Below are 14,472 nucleotides of genomic sequence, written 5' to 3'. Positions count from 1 at the left end.
TTTAATGTGGAGGAATTTGGGAAATGCATTTCTAGACAATACAAAGACGTCTACACAGGTCCAGGTATGGAGGGAAAGAGCCATACATGATCCATAAACCCTTGTTGGAGTTCCCTAGAATTAACTTGGATTATTACTAAATAGCCCCATATAGTAGATGAGGACTAAGAGTCAAAGAAGTTAAATCTTGCCCTCATTTACGTAGGCAGTGAATGAGGGAGTCAAGATTTGAACCCAAGCAGTCTTACTCCAGAACCTACACTCCTAAGCACTGTGCTTGAGTTCATCTTTTCCTATCAGGCCATGCGTGAGCCACTGGCCGGCCCTCGGTGGGATACTACTCCTGGCCTACTGGGCTCTGGCAGGGAAGGAGCAAGTGTTACAGAATTTAGCAATCTACGCTTCCCCTTCATCGGGGCCAGTGAACAAGGCCGTTCTAGAAGGAGCTGGGGGAGTGGCATGTTTGTCGATTGACATGTTCAGTCCACAGTGGGGATGAGGTTCACGGAAAAAGGCAACGGCGAAGTCCTACGACTAGTTTCCATGCCCCGCAGGACCCCAACTAGCAAAGGGAAAGCAGCAGCACCTAGTGGAAGAAATAGGCTCTGCACTGAGGTCAATCAGGTCAAAACCTAATTTCGCCATTCAGCCACTTGTCTCAAGCTCAGTGTTTTAATCTGCAAACGGGGATCACCATATTGCCCTCATAGGATAGTTGTGAGGATTAATGAAAGCATAGCTACAGCGCCAGGCATGCAATAGAAATGCCATGTCTGACTGTCGTTACTGTTACTGATTATTAAGTCCAAGCCCACCTTTCCTCAGGGCTCTTACCCGTTCCTTCCTTCTGCTCCCACTCAGGTTAATTCAACTTTGCTTGCAAGAAGCGAATGCCCTTCCTACCTTTACCACTCAGTTTTTTGGTTGGTGTGGCCCTCGGAAAGAGTGTTCCCGAGGCTGGAGCGATTTGCTCTCCATGGACCCCCTAAGTGGGCCTCCCCAGAGCCGTTACCCCTTGGTGGATCTTGGTGAGGATTAACTACTACTTCTCCTGACTGCCAGGGAGATTATTTGTCTGAAAAGAGAGGGTTCCACTGTTATTCCCATTAGCTTTCTAATTAGTAAAAACGTCTTCAGGAAGCAGGCATACACTTGATTCTTAGCCTCCAATTCTGATATTTCTGTCCTTTCCCCCATGTATGTGTCTCCTTGGTTAGCTTAATGGAAAACTGAGATTGGAGCCTGAGACTCTTGTTTGATTTAACCATCTTACCTCCAAATCTGGACCCTGAGTCTCTTTCTAAAATTGTTTAGATTATCTTCCATAAATTATTACTTACAGAGATTACAAAGAAAACACTTGCATTTCGGTTTATAAATCTGATACCTTTTGCTAAATGGTGTTTAAAGTGTTCAGGGGATAATAATACCCAGGCTCCCCTAAGTAAGAAACAAATCAGAGAAGTGCTGATAGAAAAAAAAAGCAGTACAGCCCAAGGAAATTTCATCCCTCGATTTCTGGTTTCAGATGCTTCTGGTTATAAAACAAAGATAATACACCCAGACGGAAAACTCAGAATACAAGTCACATATGGTTTTTGATAGTAGAACTTAAAGTCAAGAGAGCCAGTTGGAGGAGGAAACCTATAATGTTAACATAGGGAAAAGAAGGCTGTGATTAGTCCCTCTAAAAAGGCACTCGGGAATAGTTTGGGCAGCAGTAAACAACCCAAATTTGAGAAAATAGATCTGGGATGATCTTATATGTGAGACCAAAACAATTAGTGTTTGGAGAAAAAAAAAGTTGCTAACCGCTTAGTTTAGTGACAGGGACTTTTAACTTACATCTAGTAATTTCTATTGTTCTAAACCTTGCTGTATCACATTGTTGGAGGCAGAAATTAGAAATTGATCGAAGTGTTGCTTTTAATTAAAGAGTTTAATTTTAAGGAAAATGAATTAATGGATTTTTAATATATCTTTCTCAATCACTTATCTATACCTTTGTTGGAACAAATCCAGAAAACTCAAATAAAGGCATTGTACTTAGAAGGGAAGAATCAAATTCTGTGCTGAGGGTCTGCTTTGCAACTCCAAACCTTCTTCATGTCAGGAAATGACAAAGTGGGGATAAATAATTGCCTTGGTGGGGTTCATTTTGGAAGAAGCATGGACAGTTTTTCTTGTCTTTTAATTAAATACACTTCTAATATACCCAGCTGCCTTCTCATATTTTAAAAAAATTTTTAAAACATCTTATGGAGTAAATTTTTTCTCAAGCTAATGGAATTCTGACACAGCATTTAGTCTTCTCTTTTATACATTGTCACCTTAGCACAAACTTTTCTCATAATTTTTTAATTAGCCAAATGTCCCAGAAGGGTAGGCAGTATACGATTTTCTGTAAGATATAGTGAGAACATCATAGACTCAAACCAAGTAGACTTGGACCTGCTTGAATCTCACAAGCTGTGTAAACTGGGGCCTTGTTTAACTCCTCTGAATTTCTGATGCCTCCTCTATAATGTGAGGAGAATAGTGTATAACTCACATGCTTGTTTGCAAGGATTAAATGAAACATTTTATTTTAAAGTATCTGATATATCCACATCGTAGACCTTTGCTAAATGTTACTTTCTTTTCCATTTTACCCTTCTTATGCATATATACTGGCAATATCAATTTCCTTTATACATAGAGCCGATGCTGTTAACTTTATTAAGCAAGATTTTCCATTAAGCATTTATCCTTATTCATTAGCTAGGAGGACTGACACACAAAGATATTAAATTATTTACTCAAGTTTAATGAATGAAATTGAAAAACTCGTTCCCCTGCTTAACATGAATGTGCCCTTTTCAGTATGCAGAGCTTTGTTGCATTTATTCAGAAGCTATTGGTAAGTGCTTAGTTTGGAACACAGGATTAATGAGCCCGGAGACATGGCGTTGGTCACCATGGCAACCAAACTAGCTTTGCTCTGTTCTGAGCTCAAACAACGGATGTAGGATGCTTAACTCTGGGCTGCAGTATATAGCTGGGAGTCCTTTTTCATATATCTGACTCCTCATTGCTGCTTCCAATTACTCTCTAATTCTCTTAGAAAAATAAATAAAAAGAACATCCCTGCTTCTTTAGGGGTCTGCTTTTTCAGCTATACCACCTAACCTTCCTGAATAAATTTATCTCCCCATCTGTTTCGGAAGATTTTGGCATGTGACTCATATTATTCCTCTCCACACAAATCTGCCATCCTTCTGGGGGTCTTTAACAAGCACATGCATGACGCCTCCCCCCCCACCCCGGCCCGCAGTTCCTTGGTCTGTCCGTTTCTGCATCTCATTCTCCTCAGTAACTTTCTCCCACCTTCTGACATGGTGACTCCTACCCACAGTCACACGCGGACTGAGTCATTACCTGAAATGGATCAGTCTGCAGAAATCATTAATTCTCTGACCATTACTTTCTGTCCTTTTAGCTTGCTTGTTCAGTGTCCACTACAATTATTCTTGGGCTTCGTTAGAATCCCGCGCTGTGTTCTCTTTGTCAGTTAGATTTTCCTTATTTTTCTCCTTCAATATCCAGCTTAGTTCCCTATTTTATCATTTCAATAACTCTTTTGCCAAAACCTTAAATTCCCTCCACCTGTTCACAGTACCCACCTGGCGCTATGAGTGACCCTAACCCTGAGTGAGCCCAATTATGTCCTGTCTCCATGCTGGCACCCAAGCAACCGAGTGCTGTGTGGCAAAAACCGCCCATAGCACTTGTACAAACTGATACCATCAGAAAGTCAGACATGAAAACTCACCAGCGCCCACCAGCAATGTAATTTTCTCTGCTTATTTTCCCACTATCTATCATAATTATTTCAAACCTCTTTCTTTCCTCAAATCTTTTATACTTCTCTTTGACTGTCAGAACTCCTCACTTCTTACTTCACATAAAAAATAAATGCCCTTCAAATGGAAACTTCCTTAAAGCCTTACTACCACACACATCAACTCCCATCCCTTCCCATTTTTGCCCCTGTCTGAGATGAAACAGGGGTTCTCTTCTTTAGTGTCAATTCCTCTACCTGTTTTGGCTCTTATTTCGCAAACTTCTCAGAGTCCTCACACCATAAATTATCCCACCTTTCTCCTCTGTCTTCAATCTCTACCACATTGGTGGACTTTTCCATCAGTTCTTTTTTTTTTTAAATGCTCAGGTTTCTGTCATCTAAAAGAAAAAAAAGTTCAACCCCGTTTCCTCTTCATCTACCCTCCTGACCTCATCTTCCACTCAGGGACAAGTACCTTTTTAGTTATCAATCGCTCCATTCTGGTATCTGTATCTATCATTCTACTGATGGCTACAATCTCCGATTCCTTCCATGTTACTAAATCCAATGGCATCACTTTAACTCTCAACCTACTGGATCACTCAGCAGTATTTAACACTTCTGACTTCTCCCTCCTTCCTGACGTAGTCTCTTCATGTGGGAAAGAAGCAATGGCACAACCGAGCATAATTTTGCCACTAGTGGTAACGAAATTGTTCTGGTTCAACCACACTCCCCTCCCTAGTGCTAGGACTTGTTTTCAACTGAACAGTCAATAAATTTTTAACAAACACCCAATATGTACTGCATACTGTGCTATGCTGAGCTAAACAGTCTCTGCTCTCATGCAACTTATGACTTAGTGAGGGAGGCAGATACTAATCAAAGAGGCAAAAACATAAAATATAAGTGCCACAAAGAAAAAACACAATGTGCTATGAGAATACAGAATATAGCATAGAGACCTAACTGAGTTTAGGAGAATAAAGGAAGAATGATCTTCAGAATTAAAGTCTGAACTAAGAAGTAGAGGAGTAGAAGTTAGCTCAGCCAAGAGGAGAGGGCAGAGCATTATAGACAGCAGGCATGCTATACTTGCATTCCCAGCCTTTTGTCCTTACTTGGCACCTGAAATACTGGCAATTAAGCCTTCGCCCTCCAGGAAGAAGTCAGTTAGACTTTTCTTTGGAGAATCTGACTAGTCTAAAAAAAACAAACAAACAAACAAAAAAAACTAAAGGCACTATATCAGAGATTCCGCAGATGAAAGATCCAGCCAGATAGCCAGATTCCCTACAGTGAAGCTAATAATCAACAAACTCTACCTAGACACTTACAATCCAAATCAGCTTTTAGTCACTCAATCTTAAATACAGGGCCAAAGATTATAACTCATCTAAGGAAAGCCTATAATATAGTAGATAGAAACAATAAAAACAGAGAAAAACAATCTGGAATAAATCTCCCAGAAAGTAGAGCATAACGATAAAGAAACGTAAAATAGGAGAAATAATATAAGACAATTAGAAAAACAGTCCACAAGGTTCAATAACCAAATAAGAGCAATTCATGAAAGAGAGCATATAGAAACCAGAAAAAAAGAATTCATGCAGGAAATGATTCAGGAACATTTCTCAGAACTTATAGACAAGCATTTTGGGTTTGAAAAGGCTCAGTGCAATGAATGAAGATAAACCCACCAAGGCAGATCATTGTGAAATTTCAGAACACCAAAGACAAAATTAAAAAAAAAAAATTTTTTTTTAACTTCCCAGAGAGGAAGATAACAGGTCACATATAAAGAATGAAGAAATAAAATGGCTTTCAATTTTCCAGCTCCAGTACTGGAAACCAGAAGGTAATGGGGCAATGTCTTCATCATGCTAAAAGAAAATATTTGTGAATCTAGAATTCTGTGCCAAGTCAGGGCAGAATTAATGCATTTGAGGGCATGTGTGGTCTCATGCACCTTCTCAGAAATCAACTAGAGGATGTATTCAACCCGAATGGGCAAGAAACCAAGATTTAGGAAGAACTGGGATCCAAGAAACAGGAAATCCAACACAGGGGAGAGGAAAAGGTGATTTCCAGGATGGAGGGGAGTGGGGACCCAGCACGTCACACAGGCCCTGACTGGAGCAGGTCTGAAGGCTCCAGGAGGAACTTTTTCAAGAAAATAAAATTGATAACATATTTGTTGAGTTTAAATATTTCAGAAAAGATTAAAACTATTGGAAAAATGTCTAGGACTGAAATAGCATTGAGTACATAGAAAACGAAGCAAAAGGATAAAGTCAGACAATTTACTCCAGGGAGAACAAAACATTGCACAAAAAAGGAGAAAAAATATCCTAGTTTACTACAAGCCTCATAGTTATAATGTGACCATATTGTAAGGACGGGGAATGGAGAGGGGGTAGGTAGTGGCTGCAGATGGAGAAAAATGAGCCAAATCCTCATCTTCTGTGTCAATAAATCAATGGATTATCATAAAACCGTTTAAATTGCTACTTATTCTTTACCATTTTTATGGATGAATAAATAGTGTTTATTTAGCAATATGGAACTGAACATCAAACTCATCAGCTAAAAAAAGTAAAAATGGTTACCTCTGAGGAAGGAATAATCAAGCGCTATATTTTTCATAATAAACCTTGAATATGGTATCATCTTAATGTCTTTTAAACAATTTTCATATTTCTTCTGCCTCTTGTTAAATATATTTTCTAGGTCCCTTAAACTTCTTGTGAGATTATAAATATGTCATTTCTCACATTATAATTTCAAGCAGCTTGTTTCTGGTACATAGAAATGCGATTGATTTTTGTACATTGATCTTAAATGCAGTACCTCGGCTGAATTCAAGCGCTAATGCTAACTATTTGATGGTAGATTTTCTTGGGTTTTCCTTGTAGACACACACATTGTGTTAAATAATGGCCGTTTTGTTTCCTTCTTTCCAATATTCATTATTTATATACATTACAATATTATACTTAATACATTATCTATTTTTCCTCTTCTCTTTGTGCCAGCTAGGACAGGTCCCTCTAGGACAGGACTGAAGAGAGTATTATAAGAGGAGGAAAGTTGTTTTACTCCTGGTTCTAAAGTGGATGCTTCTAAAATTTCACCACTGAACAGACCATCAACTTTGTAAAGCACATGCTTAAGGTTGTGTTTCCCAAAATGTGGAGTGATTTTACAAGGGACATTCTTTACAGGGCTGGAATACCTGCTGTCTGGGTGTAAGCTAGGGTCTGCAAACTAACTTCATGCTCACTTATTCAGAGCAGAATGATTAGAGAAAAACAAAGTTTCTGGAAAAAGCAGTGGCCGGAAGATGAGGCTTTTTAGAGTCATTCCCTGCCATCTGAGAGGCTTCATCTCTGAGCAGATGCAGGTCAAGCATTTCATTGCCTATTATTTACTGTTGCTGGTACCTTCTATATATGGCAAGAGATTTTGGTTTTTAATTTTTTAGAGTAATAGCAAGCTTCCTTTAAAGTTAAATGTAATAAGTAATGTCGAGTTGATGAAAATTTAAATTCGCATTGTACAGGTGGTATCCACAATGTAGCATACGTAGCAAAACTCCTCAGGGTTGTTTGCAAACGATGAAGATGATCAGGTTTGTGCTATTACAACTACAAGGCACAACATAAGAGACGAAAAGATGGAAGGCAACGGGGTGGTGAGGAGGTGTTTGTCCAGCAAGCATATCTACTTCTTGATTAAAATGAAGGCCAGTGACATCTCGCCTTAGCACGGTCCACTTCATTGAACAGGGAATTTCCTAACATGTGGGTGACTCGTCTCACTCTCACAGCAAGTAGCAGGGGACAGTCTTTTAAAAGGCATGGTCTCCTTTACCTTGCCCCCATGCTACATTCTGCTAGGAAACATTTGAATTTTTATGGCTTTCCTGCAGTAACAAATTTTCCTCCTACTGTCAGGATTTGCTTCATGCAGAGGGAAGCAAGCAGCTTTCATTTTCCTCCTACGAAAGGGAATAGGTAGAAATAATATGCTGCTTAGCAGCCAGCTAAACCTGCCCTGACTCTCTCTATTCATAGGGAAATGCAGGATTCAAGGATAGGACCGGTTTTGCAGAGGTAAATAAGCCCTCTCAGCTGATGAACACTATTATACTAATACCAAAGGGAACAAAGGCCAGAAGATGGGGGCGTTAAATAGAAAGGCAAACAGAAAAATAGCAGACAAAATCCAGTATGGGGACAAAGCAGGCTCTGCAACACTGAAAAAGGAGGGGAATATCCTTTAAGAGAAAATTGCATGCAATTTTTTGGCCTCAATTAGCCTTTTCCACAGAGCACTTTTCTACAAAGAGCCCATTAAATAGCAAATGAAATTACGTCGGTTTTCAGTTGCCATGGCATTGGTTCCTCCTCTAATGGACTTCTCTGGTCCTGAGTTTAATGTTAGCCTTGCTTATTTTCCTTGTCTGGGTGCTGTCTCAATTCCCTCTGTCCAGCCTCAAAGTGATGTATGTGACTTTTCTCCCAAAGTGCTATGACATAATCCAAGAAAGAGAAAATTCAGCTCTCAGCTATATCCCTAGGGACTGGGGTGGGGGCCGGGGTGGGGGGGGGAGGAGGTGTGAAACTTACCAAGAGTGGCATTTCGTTAACCAGTAACCTAACAGTTTGCATTTATTAGATGGCACTGGGTCCCATCCATGCACTCTGGGCTCCTGGAGCCATTCCCAGATCTGTAAGTAATCTCAGTAACCATTTATTGAGCATTTTCTATGTGCCAAGTGCTGTCCAAGAGGCTGAGGACATAAAAATGCAAAGGAAGGACTGCAAGATGCTCACAGTCTTCTAGAGTTTCCAGACTAAAAGATCTACGTGCAGGCACTTACCTTCTTCTATTTCTCCATCCATAAGAGGAGTGAAATTTTCCCCAATTATCTGATTCACAGTTTTGTTTTCTTATTGATGTATTTGCCAGCTACCAAGCTTAAAAAAATATTATCCTAGGAGTAAGGCTCTGGAATAATAGATTTGCCTTTTTGAAATGGCTTTGCTACGGTTAAACATTAGTTATGGTATCAAGTTTGTCTCTGATAATTTAGGTATTATTTTCTGATATGTGTAGTCATATATAATTTTTAGAAATATAAGTCTATACAGGTCATACTGTCCCACAAGCTGCTTTTAAAAACCTTTCCATGTCAATGAACATTCTTTTACAACATCATTTTTAATGTCTGCATGGCATGGCAGTAACAACGTGAAATTTCCTATTAGATATGTAAGTATTTTTCATTTTTCAGTAACATAAATGATTCTCTGAGAGCACAAAGAAATTAGACAATTTTTTTGAAACTCTAAATATATTTAAAAATAAAAAGTGCCAACACATTTTTAAAATTGTGGTATATTTTAAATGTTTTCCTTAACTAATCAAAACTTCTAAGACAAAAATATAAAATAAAATATGCTATAACTGCATTACTGTGAAAACTCTTAGAGAATTAGGAGAAATTAATGTCTAGCATACTATAGATCATGTAACCAAACACAATTCTAAGTTACATGATAATTATCTTCTTTGCCCTTTCTTCTTGGTTATCTCCTTGACTCTAGGTATAAGCTCTTAATATCAAATATCTGCATTTGAGGCCCTAAATAAATGAGAGCCCTGCATCAAAAGGTCCTCCTACCTAAAATTAGTCTCTAATCCTAGAATTGGCATTTTTGAGTTAAAAAAATGTTTTAAGCTTTTGATACGTGTTGTCAATTTGTCCTCCAGTTTGTACCCATTCACATTCTGAGTTGTGAGAGCACTTCCCTGGTGTTTGTATTATCATCTTCCTCTTCCCCTTTAATGTAATAAAAAATTATCTAATTTTTATGTTAATTGATGTCACTGATTACCAGTGAAGCCAATCACTATGTCATACCTTTATTTGCTGTTTACATGGTTATTCTTTTTTTGTTCTTTTTATTTTTATACCTTTTTTCTCTTTTTTCCTTTTTTTCTCTTTTCTTCTTTTTCCTTTTTTTTTCTTTTTTCACTTAGTTGTTAACCTCCTTACTTTAACTTTAAAATTTCTTTATATATTAAGATTTAGCCCTTTGTCATGTAGTCCCAAATTTTTCCCCAAGTTTTCTGACTGCCTTTTAATTTTATGATATTTGTCATACCAAAGTTGAACAGTTTTTGCCTTCTCTAATCTATCTTTCCTTTCTTCGTGAATTCAGCCTTTAATGCTATGGCTTTAAAGAGTAAGTAAATCTTTAATGGACTTCCCACTCTCTGTTTGATTGTTGTGAGCCTGATTCACTAGCGTCGGCCTGTAGGGGGCGCTGTTCAAGCTATCCCCAAACTCTTCATTCCTTCCCATCTCTAGGTAGTCTCCCTCTGTTGACAGGGACAAAAAAGATGGAAATAACTGTGCCTACTGAGAAAGGTGATGCCTCTGAGGAATGACAAGGTTGGCAGCTCTATCAGTTCGTGGTTGATGAGGTCACGTGAAAAGGCAGCCATATAAAAAGTGAACAAAGTTTCAGTGAAGCGGGATGAATAACTTCGGAAGATCTAACATAGGACGCGATGACTGTGGTTAATAATACTGTGTTGTAGACTTGAAGTGTGCTGAGAGTAGATCTGAAATGTTCTCACTCCCAAAAGAAGTAAGGAAAAAGAAATTTGAAACAATAAAATCTTAACAATTTTAAACAAATACTTAATTTATAATTGTTCTAAAAATCTTTAAATAAAAGACTTAAATTTTTAAATTAAAGTAAAAAATTAATAAAAATGAAAACTAAATCTAGAAAATAAATGAATAAATATGTTCTAAAAATTTTTAAATAAAAGGCTTAAAGTTTAAATTATCCTAGCACTCTGGGAGGCCGATGAGGGTGAATTGTTTGAGCTCAGGAGTTCGAGACCAGCCTGAGCAAGAGCAAGACCCCATCTCTACTAAAAATAGAAAGAAATTATATGGACAACTAAAAAAAGTATATATAGAAAAAATTAGCCAGGCATAGTGGCGCATGCCTGTAGTCCCAGCTACTTGGGAGGCTGAGGCAGGAGGATTGCTTGAGCCCAGGAGTTTGAGGTTCCTGTGAGCTAGCTTGATGCCACGGCACTCTAGCCTGGGCAACAGAGTGAGACTCTGTCTCAAAAAAAAAAAAAAAAGTTTAAATTAATTAAAGTAAAAAAATTAATAAAAATGAAAACTAAATATAGAAAATGAATGAGTAAATGTGAAGGGTGGCGAAGGCCACACATAGAAAGGTGGATGGACTCCAACTGACGCCTACCCCATCCCTATGTCTTGGTGTTAGGCCCTTCCTCCTAAGACATGCAAGAAGGAGAATAAGCTGGGGGTGTTCTTCCCCCTTAATTCCCACAGGTTAAGAAGACCACGCCATCTTTTATGAGTTCAGTAGTCTTACCACATTTCTCTAGTAAGTTTTTTGTCCCATTTTTTTTTTACCTACGACCTTTCTGTTCCTTCCACACTCTTAAAAAATTTCCATGTTTTCTGCTCTTTTCTCTTTTTTGGCTGATGACTTTGTCTCATATATGGGGGGGGGCAGGGGAAGACAGCTGGTATGGACTTCCTTATCTTAGCACCACGAAATCTATAAATGCACTGGCATTTAAGACCAGCTTTTACTTTGGGCTTCCTGTTGAAAATGATGATGTGTCCCATAGTCTCTGGATTTCAACTCATTTCAACTTCCCAAAGTTAGAACCTTTCAGTTATCCTGCCTCATGCATCTTCAACTCTTTTCTTTCATGTATCATTCCTTTGGCCTACAAGCATTTTCTTTTATCTATAGACCACAGATAATACTCTCCTGTAATCTCCCCTGCCCCATGCCCCTTCTAGCAATCATGTTATTCTTACGCTCACTTTTGCAATCTAACTTTTTTTAAACAGTTGTCTTTATACCCTATCTCAAGTTTCTAACCACCCATTCACACCTTATACCGTCCTAATCTGGCTTCCACACCATTTCACCAAAACTATTTTTCTCAGTTATAACTCTGTCACCTAATCGAATGAATATCTAATTAAACTTCCGTAGCTGTCAATATCCTGGCCACTCACTGCTTCTGGAACCGACCTCTTTCTTAGTCCCCGTGTTGCCAAAATGCTGTTAGGTTTGTCCAATTTCACATATCAGTATATCTTACACTCCTTTATTGGCTCCTTCCCAATCTTCTGACATCTAAATGTTAGAATTCAACCTAGGGGCTTGGCCCTAGGTTCACTTTTCTCTACATATACTTTTTTTTCAGGTGATTTCATCAATTTCCTTGGCTTTAAATACAATCTATAGGCCAATAATTTTGAAATTATAGCTTTAGTCCAGAGCTCTCTTCCAAAATTCATACTTTTATATCAAGTGCATCCTTGACTTATTCACTTTGAAGTCTCAAAAAGATGTGAAACTTCTAATATTTAAAACTGATCTAGGAGGACTCACTCTACCTGATTTAAAGACTTAATACAAAATTACATTAATCAAGTCATGGAGCATTAGCAAAAGATAGATATATCAATGAAATAAGCTAGAGTCCAGAAATAAACCCATACATATGTGGCCAATGAATTTTTGGCAAAGATACCAAGGCAACTCAATGGTGAAAAAAATAGTCTCTTCAACAAATAGTGTTGAAAAAACTGGATATCCACATAAAAAAAAAAAAATGAGCCTCCACCCACACTCACACCACATACAAAAATCAAAGTGAGTCCTAGGTATAAAAGTAAAACATGAAATTATAAAACTTCTAGAAAGAAACAGAGGAAAAAATTTTGTTACCTGAGGTAATCAGAGATTTCTTAGATAGGACACAAAAGGCACAAGACATAAGAGGAAAAAAAATGATAAATTTGATTTAGCAAAATTAAATACTTCTGCTCCTTGAAAGATGCTATTAGGAAAATGAAAAGAAAAGCCAACAAATGAATAAAAATATGTGAAAAATACATATCTGATAAAGGACTAGTACCCAGAATACATAAAGAACTCTCTCAAATCAGTAATAAGAAAATAAACAACTCATTTTAAAAAAAGGAGCAAAAGATATATACAAATGTTTCACCAAAGTGAATATACGGCTGGCAAATAAATTATGAAAACACATTCAATATCATTAGTCATTAGGGAAATTCAAATTAAAACCACAATGAAATATCATTACAAACATATTAGAATGGCTAAAATAAATTTTTTAAAAAAATCTCACATTATCAAGTTCTGTCAAGGATGGGGAGGAACTGGCATTCTCATACGTTGCTGGTGGAAATACAAGATGGTAAAATCACTTTGGAAAACAATGTGGCAGTTTCTTATAAATTTACCATACACCCCATCATCCCACTCCTAGGTATTTACATGTTCACATGAGAACACATTTCAAATGTTTATATCAGCTTTTTGTGAAAAATTGACAAAAACTAGGAACAATCCAGTGTCCCTGTACTGGGGAATGGGTAAACTGTGTTTCATGTGTACAATGGAATACTACTCAGCAATAAAAAGTCCTGATTTATTGGTCCATGCAACCACATGGATGAATCTCAAATGCATTATGCTAAGTGGGAGGAACCAGACTCAAAAGGCTACATATTGTGTAACTTAATGTATATGGCATTCTGAAAGGGACAAAACTATAGGAACAGAAAACAGATCAGGGTTGTTAGGAGTGTAGGGGAGGAGAGGATTAACCACAAAGGGCATCAGGAAACTTTTTTAAATGATTGTGGTAATGGTTTTGCAGAAAGATTGTTTCTCAAAAATAATAAATTTTACTGTGAATTTTACTGAATGAAAATTATACCCCTACAAGCTGACTTTTAAAATACAGATTAAATTATCATCCCCACATAGCTGTTTGTTCCTCAAATTTCTCCATCTCAAAAAAATGCCATCATATTTGCCCATTTTCTAAAACCAGAAACCTGGCAATGACACTTGGAACTTCCTTTTCCTTCATGCCCTACCCACATGCAGTCCATCTCCAAATCCCATCAATTTTGCTTCCCAAATATATTGCAAATCCATCTTCTCATCTTCTTACCCAATCTGGCATCTTAGTGCAAGCCACCGTCTTTTATCACCTGGAGTCTTATAACAGACTTTCTGCTGCCCTCCCTGCTTCCTTCCTTGCCCTGCTCCAACCCATTTTCTGCATAACTCCAGAATGATGACTTTAAGTGAAAATTAAACCATGTCACTCATTTCACTGTCTTACTTCAACTTTTCAGTAGCTCCATTTCCAAACCCTTTAGTTTGGTCCCCAGAAGGCCCTGTAGGATCTAACACATCCAGTGTCATCTTGTGATACTCTCCTCTCCCCTCCTGTTCTCCTACCCTACCTCACACCCACGATACTCCAGTCATACGAGCCCTCTTCCATTTGTTTAATATTCCAGTTTTTTTGCCCTCCTAGCAACTTTGCTCAGGCTATTCCCTCTCTCTACCTAGACTCCACTTCCTCTTGGTTCCTTTTTTAAATGGTTAGCTCCTTCTAATTCTTAAAGTTTCAGCTTATGTACCATTTCCTTAGAGAAGTTTACACCTTTTATCATAGTTCATTTCTGACATTCTCTTTTATAACTCCTGTTTCATCCTTTCTAACACTTTTTCCAATCT

The 14,472-nt window shown here is 37.9% G+C and overlaps 1 protein-coding gene across 1 annotated transcript in view; it reads right to left on the bottom strand.

Moving 5' to 3' along the window:
- ASB4 (ankyrin repeat and SOCS box containing 4) overlaps positions 1-14,472 on the bottom strand; it is a 58,418-nt gene that overhangs the window by 33,887 nt on the left and 10,059 nt on the right. The gene's annotated exons all lie outside the window — the stretch shown is intronic.

This window comes from Lemur catta, chromosome 11 (assembly GCF_020740605.2).
Source record: "Lemur catta isolate mLemCat1 chromosome 11, mLemCat1.pri, whole genome shotgun sequence".
Taxonomy (NCBI): Eukaryota; Metazoa; Chordata; class Mammalia; order Primates; family Lemuridae; genus Lemur; species Lemur catta.
This window is presented reverse-complemented; position numbering and strand designations above follow the sequence as displayed.